The sequence below is a fragment of the Lagenorhynchus albirostris genome, chromosome 5, assembly GCF_949774975.1.
Source record: "Lagenorhynchus albirostris chromosome 5, mLagAlb1.1, whole genome shotgun sequence".
Taxonomy (NCBI): domain Eukaryota; kingdom Metazoa; phylum Chordata; class Mammalia; order Artiodactyla; family Delphinidae; genus Lagenorhynchus; species Lagenorhynchus albirostris.
Window position 1 is genome coordinate 139,362,779 of NC_083099.1, and position 11,148 is coordinate 139,373,926.

The 11,148-nt window shown below is 50.5% G+C and overlaps 1 pseudogene; it reads left to right on the forward strand.

Annotated features, from left to right (window-relative positions):
• The first annotated feature begins 5,722 nt into the window (after nucleotides 1-5,722).
• Nucleotides 5,723-6,638, forward strand: LOC132520727 (small ribosomal subunit protein uS2-like; annotated as a pseudogene).
• Nucleotides 6,639-11,148: the final 4,510 nt, after the last annotated feature.

An 11,148-nucleotide genomic window follows, 5' to 3' on the forward strand; every position in this document is an offset into this window, starting at 1 on the left:
CGTGCCGCAGAGCAGCTGGGCCCGTTAGCCATGGCCGCTGAGCCTGCGCGTCCGGAGCCTGTGCTCCGCCCGGGGAGAGGCCACAACAGTGAGAGGCCCGCGTACCGCAAAAAAACAAAACAAACAAACAAAAAAATGTGGTTTCCAAAAAAGGCAAAGAGAGTCTGGATAACAGAGATGAAAACCACAGGCCTGGGGGCCAGGCAGGTCTGGGCTGGAGGGGCTGCCCTTTCCCCTACTTGCTGCAGGACCTGGACCCGGGGCGAGTTAGCAGCTGGAGAACTGGGTGACAACCGAGCAGCTTCACAGAGTTGCCTGGATGAGCCACCCCATCTGCAGGGGCCGCGAGGCTAGGCGCTAACAGTCAGAGGCCTTTCCCACCTGGCTGCTCACGAGAGGCTAAAGAGAATCCAGTGCAGGCCTGAGCAGAGGGAACCCCATGGAAACCAAGCAGCCGTGGGGTGAGGGATTAGGCTGACAGCCTGAGGATAAAACAAAAAAAGTAAGCGTGATGGAAACAGAGGCAGACAGAGGTCAAGGCCAGGAGACAAGGGGAGGCGCCCCAGTGCTGAAGCCACAAGAAGCAGGCCCCTCCCCCCGCCAGCCCAGGAATTCCTTGCCTGCATCACAAGCCTCCATGCATCCTGCCCACGCCTGTAAGATCTGTTCCCCAGCAGCCATCTGTACGGGGGCTCAACCCACCAGTAAGGCATGAAACCAATTGAGATATCACAGCCAGCAATTGATAAAAATGAAACAAGAATGGACTAGAATAGAATATGTAAGAATGCATAGCATATGTAGGGTGAGTGTGTCGTGTTACACTGTTTCATCAACATGCACATGCATGTACATGCATGTGTATACATACATGTACATACATGGATACATACATGGATACAGGTATACTCACATGGCCTAGAACCAAAAATGTCAGCATGTGTGTGTACTTTAATTTGCAGAAACCTCCCCAATTATACACACACACACACACACACACACACGTAGATGTGTATGTATGTATACACGTATTTTGCTAAACTTTTCTCAGTTACAGCTGGGAAGGATTGGAAGCCTCTGTCTAATGCATCCTTCAGGACCTCTGGGAGCCAGTGAGGGGAAACACCTGTGGTTCAATTTCATGACCCCATCGTGCTGTCTGGGGAAGGTGGACAGGGCAGCAGAAGCAGACGGTAGAGCCAATCAACAAGTATTTTATGTATGGGGAGCCGTGAGGTGTTCATTTATTTCCTGAAGAGACAGGTTCATGAAATTAATTCTAAAGGCAACAAAGAAATTCCACAGTCAATAGAAAAATGTGGAAAAGAGCTCTAATCGTTACCAGCCAGTGCCGCTTTGCATCTTTCCCAGTCCCATTGGCGTAAAGTATAAGCCAAGCTTGTACCCGAGAAAGATCTGCATTTTCATAAACCCAGTGTTCACATGCTCAGGAAGCACAGATTAGAATATTGACTTTTCTAGCTTTCAGCGCCAGCTAACAACACCTGGCAGGGGGCGGTGGGCGTATAAACTGCAACAAATCCACTAAAATATCGGCATGAAGAATGGAATCCTGATTTTACAACACTCAAGTAGAGATACCAAAACCTGTGGGCTCGTGAAGAACTTTCTAGTCACCAATCAGCCTGTTGTTACAGCAAAATACCCAAGTCTGAGGACCCCAGGCAGGTGTCATCAGCCTGGGAAGCCCATGGTGAAGCAGGACCCATGCAGGTGGTGCCCAGGGCTCCCTCTCAACCTGTCCGTTCATCGTGCTAGTGTTCTGAGGTTTGGGCTTTACGTCTTCCCTCTTTTGAGGCACTAGATTTTAAATCAGGTGACAAAGGGTGGGCCTCCTTTTAAGTGAGTTGCGAAGAAAATCAAAATCCCACAGGACTCCCTCCCCTTGAAGGTCAGGCTTGCAGCCTCCCACCCTCCACTGTCACCTGCCTTTCCTTTCCTCCTGCTCATGCCCTGGCAATGCCATCCCACAGGGTGACGGTAGCTAATGCTTGCTGAGCACCCAATGGGGTGACCAACTCATCCCCATTTGCCTGGGACTATCGAAGTTCTAACCCTGGAAGCCCGGTTTCCAGAGAACTTCAGTCCCTTCAGGAAACCCCAGGAAGATCAAACAGCTGGTCACCCTGACCATGTACCCAACGTTCTAAGCACTCCTGAGATATCAGCGCATTTGACCTGGGCCACCCATGGATCAGCCCCTGATCTCCTCTCCTCTTAACAGGTATGGAATTGAGACATCAGGCGGTGATGGGACTAGAAGAAATGATAATTATGGGATGTGGTGGAAGTGTTAGCTAATGCTACAGTGGTAATTAAACTGCAATATAAATGTATCAGATCAATCTGCTGTACACCTGAAACTTACACAATCTGTCAACGATATCTCAATATTTTAAAAAACAGATGTGTCTGGGTCACACCAGTGGTAAGGATGGAGTTGGGATTCTGACCTGGAGCCCAGAGCTCTACATCAGGGCTCCTTCTCCTCTGCCTCCAACCCTGGCCAGCTGGGACCATGCCCCAGCCGCAGAGCTCCACGTGGAGGGCGGGGACCATGGTAGAGCTCTTCTTTATCAATACCTGACACGGCACTGGGCTCACGACACAAGCTGCCCTCATGCCTATAATCGAAGGAATTCGTTCCTTCCAGAAATATTTATTAAGGGCTATTTTGTATCAGGCTGGGAAAAATAGTGGGGAAGGAAGGGAGGGAGGGAAAGAAATGTACAACATGGTTGCAGGAAGCCAGGAGACATTCCTAGTGAGTAAGCTCTAGTTCCAGGGGTCCTAATCAGGAGTGTCCATGGGCAGAACTTAGGGGGTCTTTGAAATTGCATAGGAAAATCATGACATTTATATTTTCACTAATCTCCAACTGAAAATCAGCATTTTCTTCATTACAAATGGACACAACAAACAGCATGGACAGAACCTGGTACTTGGTCATGGATTTGAAATCATAGATACTTTGATGGAACATTACAGGAGTTCCAGAAATCTCAGAACAGCACTGATTGCCCACCACTAGTTTCGTATGACTGGTTATCAAAACTGCTGGTAGGTCTTATTACAAAATACAGTAAAAATAAGAGCACAAGTTTTTTAATTTGATAACTGTATCGATACACTAATTGATTTCTTTCGCAATCCAGAGTGTTTTATTCTTTTCTTTATTTTATGCATTTAAAAACATTATCCTAACAAAGGGTCCACAGGCTTCGTCAAAGACGTCATGGCACCCGGAGAGGGAAGAACCCCTGTCCTAATCAGAACCCAGCTCACAATAGCTGGGAGTACACCCAGGAGACCCCGAAGCGAGGCTTCGCCCCTCCAGGTGAGCAACTGAGCAGCTCAGACTCCAGGGAAGGCGGCGCGAAACGGCTGCTCCTGGGGCTTCCATCAAAATCTTCGCCACGTTCACACTTTGGTGTAACTAAACTGTCTCAAAGCTTTTCTGCAGAGCAGAGATGACTGGTTATAAAATGTTTCATTCTCACCTAACAGTTTACAGACAGTACGCGAGCCACGGCACTACAACCCCGTAACTGCGAGGCTGGCAGCTTGGAGATTTTGCCATTTTTTAAATAAAGAAATCGAAACAAAGAAATACATTTGTGTCTTGCCCAGCATCACGCAATCCACGTGCCAGTGGTGGGGCGAAGCCTCATGCCTCGGCCTGCGTGGAGCTAAGCCCTGGACCTGGCGCTGGCCGCCCTCCGCCGGGGCATCCTTCATGCCTGCCTGCGCCGCGCATGCGCTCTGTGCAGCCGCCCAGCACCCCGGCCTCCCAGCCCACCTGACTTTGACCGCCCCTCCGCCTGAACTTAGGTGGATGCGACACCACGTGACAAGGTCCGTTAGGACAAGTATGCCCTTGTTTATTGGCCTGGGTGTCCCTTGGTTTCTTAAAGCATGGTGCTACCTCCCCGTCTTCCGTTCGGGTGCCCTTGAGGATGCCATGAAAGCCAGGCAATGACAAATAGAATCGATGAAAATAACAACGGGGGAAGCACCCGGCCAGTCTCCCACTTCCTCCAGGATATTCGTAAAAGTACACATAAAAGGTCAGAAAGCATTTTGATTTCCTGATCCACTGCTGTCCTTAGACTCCTCGGGCTTCTCCAGATGGGTTCCCCATTAAAATCCGACACCTGAAGGGGTGTGGGGGGGCGGGGGGGCTGCCTGATCCCAGCCACTGTCACTGGGGAAGACCCAGCAGGCAGCCTAGTGATGGTAACCCTCCCAGGAAGCAGCCTCAAGTACAGCGCATCCTCTCAGATGGCGCTCTTCAAGGAGCCGGAGAGACAATTTCCTCTCGTTTTACAGATGTAGAAACTGAGGGACTCCACTCGGGTATGGGCGAGACAGGTTGGCGCCTGCCCCCTGTCCTGAGCTCTCTTTCTACCCCCTCCCCCCCATTGGTTCTGCAGAGGGGAGAGAGAGAGCGCACACAGGCTTCAGCGTTCTGCATGAAGCTCTGTGATCTACAGTCGTGATTGCCCCAAAATAGTCTGGCAGCAGCAAAACTGCCCTTTGCCCTCTTACCCTGCCCTCTGACCTCTTAAATCTCCCTTCAGGCTCTGCGACTTTCTTGGAGGAATCTCCCTGAAGTACTAGTCACAGGATTGCATGGGGTGGAGCTGGAACATTTTGCTTAGGAAACCAGATCCTGTTTAAACTGCACAGTTTTGCAAGCACCCGCGTTTAGCATCCTTCAATCTCCTGAGTGCTGGGGTGGGGCACGGGGGGTGGGGAGGTCACTCAGTCCGCTAGGTTGCATAAGCCTTGCACAGGAAAGACGAGAGAGAAGCCAGGAGCACATATGTGCATGAGCATCTTCATATCATCAGCCGTTGGATAGCATATCTGTTTTCTTGCAGATTGGAGGTAAGGATTCAAAATGCTGCAAATGGGCTCGCTGAGCCTCTTACCGAGGAAACAGTCAATGGCCACTGAAGTTGGGGGGCAGGGAGCACTGGGAGGTCCAGGACCCAGCCCTAATGAGCTTGAGCCAGGTCGAAATTTTCCTCACAGCTGCTGGGCATTTCCACAGTTGAGAATACCAAAGGGTGTGGGCAACTTACTAAGTGCCAAGCATAACAGGATGGACAATGGCCACCTCCTGGACCCACACTAGTGGCTGCACTGCTGCCATTGGGTGGGGAGGGGGAGGGGGGCTGGCAGTGGGAGGTGGGAGGCAACCAAGGTTTGACAAAGGGACAACAGATGCTTCCTCCCTGGTGAAGTAGGAGCTCCCACTCCGACTCTTTCTCCCCCACCTGGCCAGTGTCATCTGGCCCTTTGTAAGAGGCACAGGCGTGCTTGTTAAAGATGCAGGTTTGACCTAGAGGGGTAGGGTAGGGAGGGTAGGAGGGAGACGCAAGAGGGAGGAGATATGGGGATGTATGTATATGTATAGCTGATTCACTTTGTTATACAGCAGAAACTAACACACCATTGTAAAGCAATTACACTCCAATAAAGATGTTTAAAAAAATAAAAATAAATTTAAATAATTTTTTTTAAAAAATGCAGGTTTGGACCCTGCCCCAGAGCTCCAGAATCCAGCTCTCCAGTGGCAGGACCTGGGGTGCTGCAGCAACAAGCACCCCCGTCCATATGCCGGTGGCTCACAGATATCAGAATCCCCAGGAACATTGTCAAAATGCCTGCACCTTCTTTCCACGCCAGATAAGGGTCCATACGGCTTTGTTCTGGATTCCCATCATAACTTAAAGGGAAACTTTCACAATGTCCGGGGCCCTTGATGTCCTGCAAATGAAGGAGGAGGATGTCCTCAAATTCCTTGCAGCAGGAACCCACTTAGGTGGCACCAACCTTGGCTTCCAAATGGAACAGTACGTCTACAAAAGGAAAAGTGATGGCATCTACATCATAAATCTGAAGAGAACCTGGGAGAAGCTTCTGTTGGCAGCTCGTGCCATTGTTGCCATTGAAAACCCAGCTGATGTCAGTGTCGTATCCTCCAGGGATACCGGCCAGCGAGCTGCCGCCACTGGATCCACTCCTATTGCTGGCCACTTCTCTCCTGGAAACTTCACTAACCAGATCCTCCCGGGAGCCAAGACTTCCGGTGGTTACTGATCCCAGGGCTGACCACCTGCCTCTCCCGGAGGCCTCTTACGTTAACCTGTCTACCATGGCTCTGTGTAACGCAGACTCTCCTCTGTGGTATGTGGACATTGCCATCCCATGCAACAACAAGGGAGCTCACTCAGGGGGTCTGACGTGGTGGATGCTTGCCCGGGAAGTTCTGCGCATGCGTGGCACCATCTCCCGTGAGCACCCACGGGAGGTCATGCCTGACCTCTACTTCTACAGAGACCCTGAAGAGATTGAAAAGGACGAGCAGGCGGCAGCTGAGAAGCCTGCGACCAAGGAGGAATTTCAGGGTGAATGGACCGCCCCACCTCCTGAGTTCACTGCTACTCAGCCTGAGGTGGCGGACTGGTCCGAAGGTGTGCAGGTGCCCCCGTGCCTATTCAGCGGTTCCCCGCTGAAGACTGGAGTGCTCAGCCTGCCGCTGAAGACGGTCTGCAGTTCCCACCACTCAGGCCTCTGAGTGGGTAGGAACAACCACTGAGTGGTCTTAAACTATTCTTCCACAAACTCTTAAAACGGAAATAGGTTGACGGAAAATAAAGAGTTTCTAAAAAAAATGCATGCATCTACCCCAATACATGACAGACTTACTGAAGTCGAAATCTCCAGAAACTAGGCCCAGATGAGTCTCAGGCGTCCAAAGTTTGGGACCCCATCTTAGACATGTGGTTCTCAAAGTGTGATCCCCAGACAAGCAGCATCAGCATCACCTGGGAACTTGTTAGACATGCAGGTTCTCAGGCCCCATCCCAGACTGGCTGAATCTGAAACTCTGGGGGTGGGGCCCCACCCTCCAGGTGATTCTGATGCAGCTGAAGTGTGAGAATCTCAGGGGAGACTGTGAGCTCCCAAGGGCATGGACGTGTCCATGGCTGCTCCAGAGGGGGCTGTCTGTGCCTCCCAGCTCCCAGGGCAGCTGTGTCTGTGCAGGGGAGACACTGCTGTGAGGGGAGAGAGCTGCCTGCCTACTGCTGTGGCAACCTCTTGAAGGTTCTGGTTTGGTCTGTCTTGCACCACATAGGCCCTAAAACCTGACCAGCGCCTTATGCATTCCCAGAGTCCCAGGAGTGCAAAGTCCAGCGTGAATGTGCTTTCTCTACTTGTTTGACAAGTAGAACAGATATCCCCAGCTCCCAAATTCACACTCAGGGCCAGTTCTAGGGACAGCTCTGAACGAAATAGGGAACCCTATGTGGTCCCCATTGAATTGACTTGGACTTCACATTCCTGCTGCAATTCTGCTCATCCCCTGGGAATCACGTGACACGTGGAGCCTCCCATCCCACACCCACCTGTCCCTTGTGCTTTGAAGCCCCGCTCAAGCTCTCCTGTCCATGAATCTTCTCTGGCCCTTTCCAGCCCTCACTGACCTGTCCATTCTCCACTCATGGAGACTCAGTTACCCTCAACATTTGGCTCTTCTGGGGCTCTTGGACTTCTGTTTTATTTCCCCACTGAAAATACCAAGTCTGTGAGAGCAGGCCCGATATTCATATACTGGTTTTTTTCCCCTTCCTTCGAATTGTTCAGCACCCAAGAAAGTCATTGCCTAGGTGCTCAGCAAAGATCTGCTGATGACAGTAAAATCCTCATCATGGAAGGCAAGAAATCTGTGTCACTCTTGCTGCACGAAGAGCTCTAGCTTTACATGCACCTTAGGACGGTTCCAGATCAACAGGGCATTTGTCCTGAGGCCTGTGGGTGAGCTTTGGTCCTTTATAAAGACAGGAAAGCAGTACCACCCGCTGAAAACCATGCCTCACGGTCAACCTGGCTCCGAGGGACTTCACACAAGCCCCCACACGTGCTCCTGTCGACAACGTAACAAGGGCTTGGGCGTCCACAGACACGGGTTCAAGTCCCAGCCTCACAGCTTATTAATAATATTAATATAACTGTTAACCACAGGGGACCTGCTTCTCCCTGGAAGAGTCTGGCTTCACACACCTGGTGTCTCCCCTTCCTGCACCCATCCAGGCAGGTGTCCTGCTCTGGGAGGCATCTGAGTTTGGGAATCAAGAACTGGGAAAGCATTTCAGAGAGGAGACTCGGGCATTGGAAAGGTGTCCAGAGAAGAAAGCTGCAGTGCCCGGGAGAAGGAGGAAAGAGCAGGGTTGCTGGACGTGATCGACTGCAGCTCTTTCAAGTCTTTCCAGACCACGGATAAAGAATGGCATTTCCAGGCTTCCCTGGTGGCGCAGTGGTTGCGAGTCCGCCTGCCGATGCAGGGGACACGGGTTCGTGCCCCAGTCCAGGAAGATCCCACATGCCGCAGAGCGGCTGGGCCTGTGAGCCATGGCCGCTGAGCCTGCACATCTGGAGCCTGTGCTCCACAACAAGAGAGGCTCCAACAGTGAGAGGCCCGCATACCACAAATAAAAAAAAAAAAAAAAGAATGGCATTTCCATCTACCTCACTACAAATATAAATAACTAAAAATATCTCGATTTCCTTTCTTTTTATGGCTGAGTAATATTCCATTGTATATATGTGTCTGTCATACAGAGTGAAGTAAGTCAGAAAGAGAAAAACAAATACCGTACGTGAACACATGTATATGGAATCTAAGGAAAAAAAAAAGGTCATGAAGAACCTAGGGGTAAGATGGGAATAAAGACACAGACCTACTAGAGAATGGACTTGAGGATACGGGGAGGGGGAAGGGTAAGCTGGGACAAAGTGAGAGAGTGGCATGAACATATATACATACTCCAATAAAGATGTTAAAAAAAAAAAAAGAATGGCATTTCCTGTACATGATCTTTGATGACCAGACTGTGCCTTCCACAGCGAAGCGGCAAGAGATCAGAGTGATGTAAGGGCCGTGAGTCAAGAACTGAAGGCACATCTGGAAGCTGACAAGGGGAAGAAAAGGGATTCTCCCCTTGAAGCCTCCAGAAGAAATGCAGCCCAGCCCATGGCTTGATTTTAGGCTTTTGACCTCCAGAAAGGTAGATGGAAGCAGATTACGAACAAGAACAGGAACAAGAAATGTGAACTTGAACGTGTTTGAGGGATAAGTCCTTAGATGATACTGATTTTGGTGACCAGCCAGATGATCTGCCGGAAACTGATCGGTATTTCTGTCAAAGTAAATCGCGGTGGGTTGTTAAAGTAACGGAACCGATGAATTACACCTCCCAATGTTTAACTCCACATGTGGGCCCCCTCTCCTATTTAACTCCTGGTCGGGCCATATGATTTGCTTTGGCCAATGGGATGCTGGCAGACGTAACACAAGCGAAAGCTTAAAAAGAACTTGTAGTATATATCACATCTCTGAGATTGCCACGAGAAGGAGCCCAAGCTACCTCTTGGAGGATAAGAACACAGGGAGCAGAGACAAGCCATCTCAATGGAGACTCCATAGCCCGGGCAGCCCCAGCTTACGCACCAGGAGATCACAGCGTCGATAGTGACCCAGGCAGAAGAGCACAGCTGCCCAATGACCCCAGCCCAGGTGCTGGCCTACAAAAGCATAAGCAAATAAAATGGTTGTTATTTGGTGGTAGTTTGTTATACAGCAGCAGATAACTGACATACTCCATTTCCCTAAATTTCAGGTCAAAACTTAAGTAAGTTGAAATTATCCTTTAAAAATAGAAAAATTCTCAGGCAGACTCACAGCTTCAGTAAGGCCCCAGCATTGATAGCGAGCATTTACTGGGCATGGGAGCTAAGGGTCACACGTGATCACCCCTTGTCATAAGCACATTAGGGGGGTTCAAGGAAGCACAGAGAGGTTAAGAAATTGCTCCAGGTCCCACAGCTTGGCATGGCAAAGCTGGGCTGCGAGCACAAGCCTGTCCTGAGGGCTGTGCTCTGGGGCAGGCAGAGATGTGGACCCCACAAGCCAGCCCTGTCCACGTGGGGCTTCACCAGTTTCTCTTCTCCCTTCCCTAGAAGTGAGCCAGGTCCAGGATTGAAAGCCTGAGGCTGCCAGCCCTGGAAACTAAGCCCCGAGCTGACGTCTAAGGATCCTGTTTGCTCCGGATCCGCCTCATGAGAAGCCAGCTGAGGTCTGAGCTGGGGCAGTGGGGACAGAGCCACCCGGGGGGTCTGGTGCCAGTGAGGCTCCCACAAGGAGGGGATGCAGCCCTCGGGTGGAACGGAAACCAAACGGGGCTGTCAGAGCCGCAGGGTCTGCTGTCCAAGGGCCTGCAATTAATTAAGACAGAGGGGAGCGCTGAATGGCCCTTTTGTGGGTCAAAAGCCTTCACTTGGAAACCCAGCTGACAAACCCAAGAAAACCGACTTCATGGTTTCTTATAAGAAAACCATTAATACATCGTCGAGGACTGAAGAAACGCTTTGTTCTGACCTTCATGTGACCACCAAAGATGCGGATTACAAAGCAGCTGGTACTGCCCAGTGACAACAGACATCACCTCGCAAAGCCAAGGCTGCCCAGGTATAAGAAAGCCAGAAATAACACATGACAGCTGACCCCAGAGCTAGGGTGCCCGCAACTGCCCTTTCACGATGTTTCATTTACCAAAAAAAAGATACACACACACCCTACAACTAAGGACCCAGCAAGGCTAGAAATTGCATCGACCCCCTCCACCAGGTGGATCCCCAACTGAGCCTGTCTCGGTTTAGATTTCTCAGTATAAAAGGCAACTGAAAACACAAGACTCCCTTGGGTTTTTCAACAAAGGCTGCATGTTGGAATCACCAGGAACTTTGAAAACTCCCAGGTCTGTGTCCCGGTCCCAGGTCTGGTGTAACTGACTTGGGGTGAGCCTGGACAGCAGGAGTTTTAAAACCCTCCAGGTGTCGTGGGCTGAGTGGTGTTGCCCACCAGGAAATATGTCACCCGGAACCTCAGAATGTGACCTGATTGGGAATAAGGGCCTTTGCAGATGTAGTTAAGGTAAAGCTCTCTAGATGAGATTATCCTACATGAGGGTGGGCCTTCCATCCAATGACTAGTGTCCTTATAAGAGACAGAAAAGAAGACACACAGAGACACAGGACGAAGGCCATGTGAAGATGGAG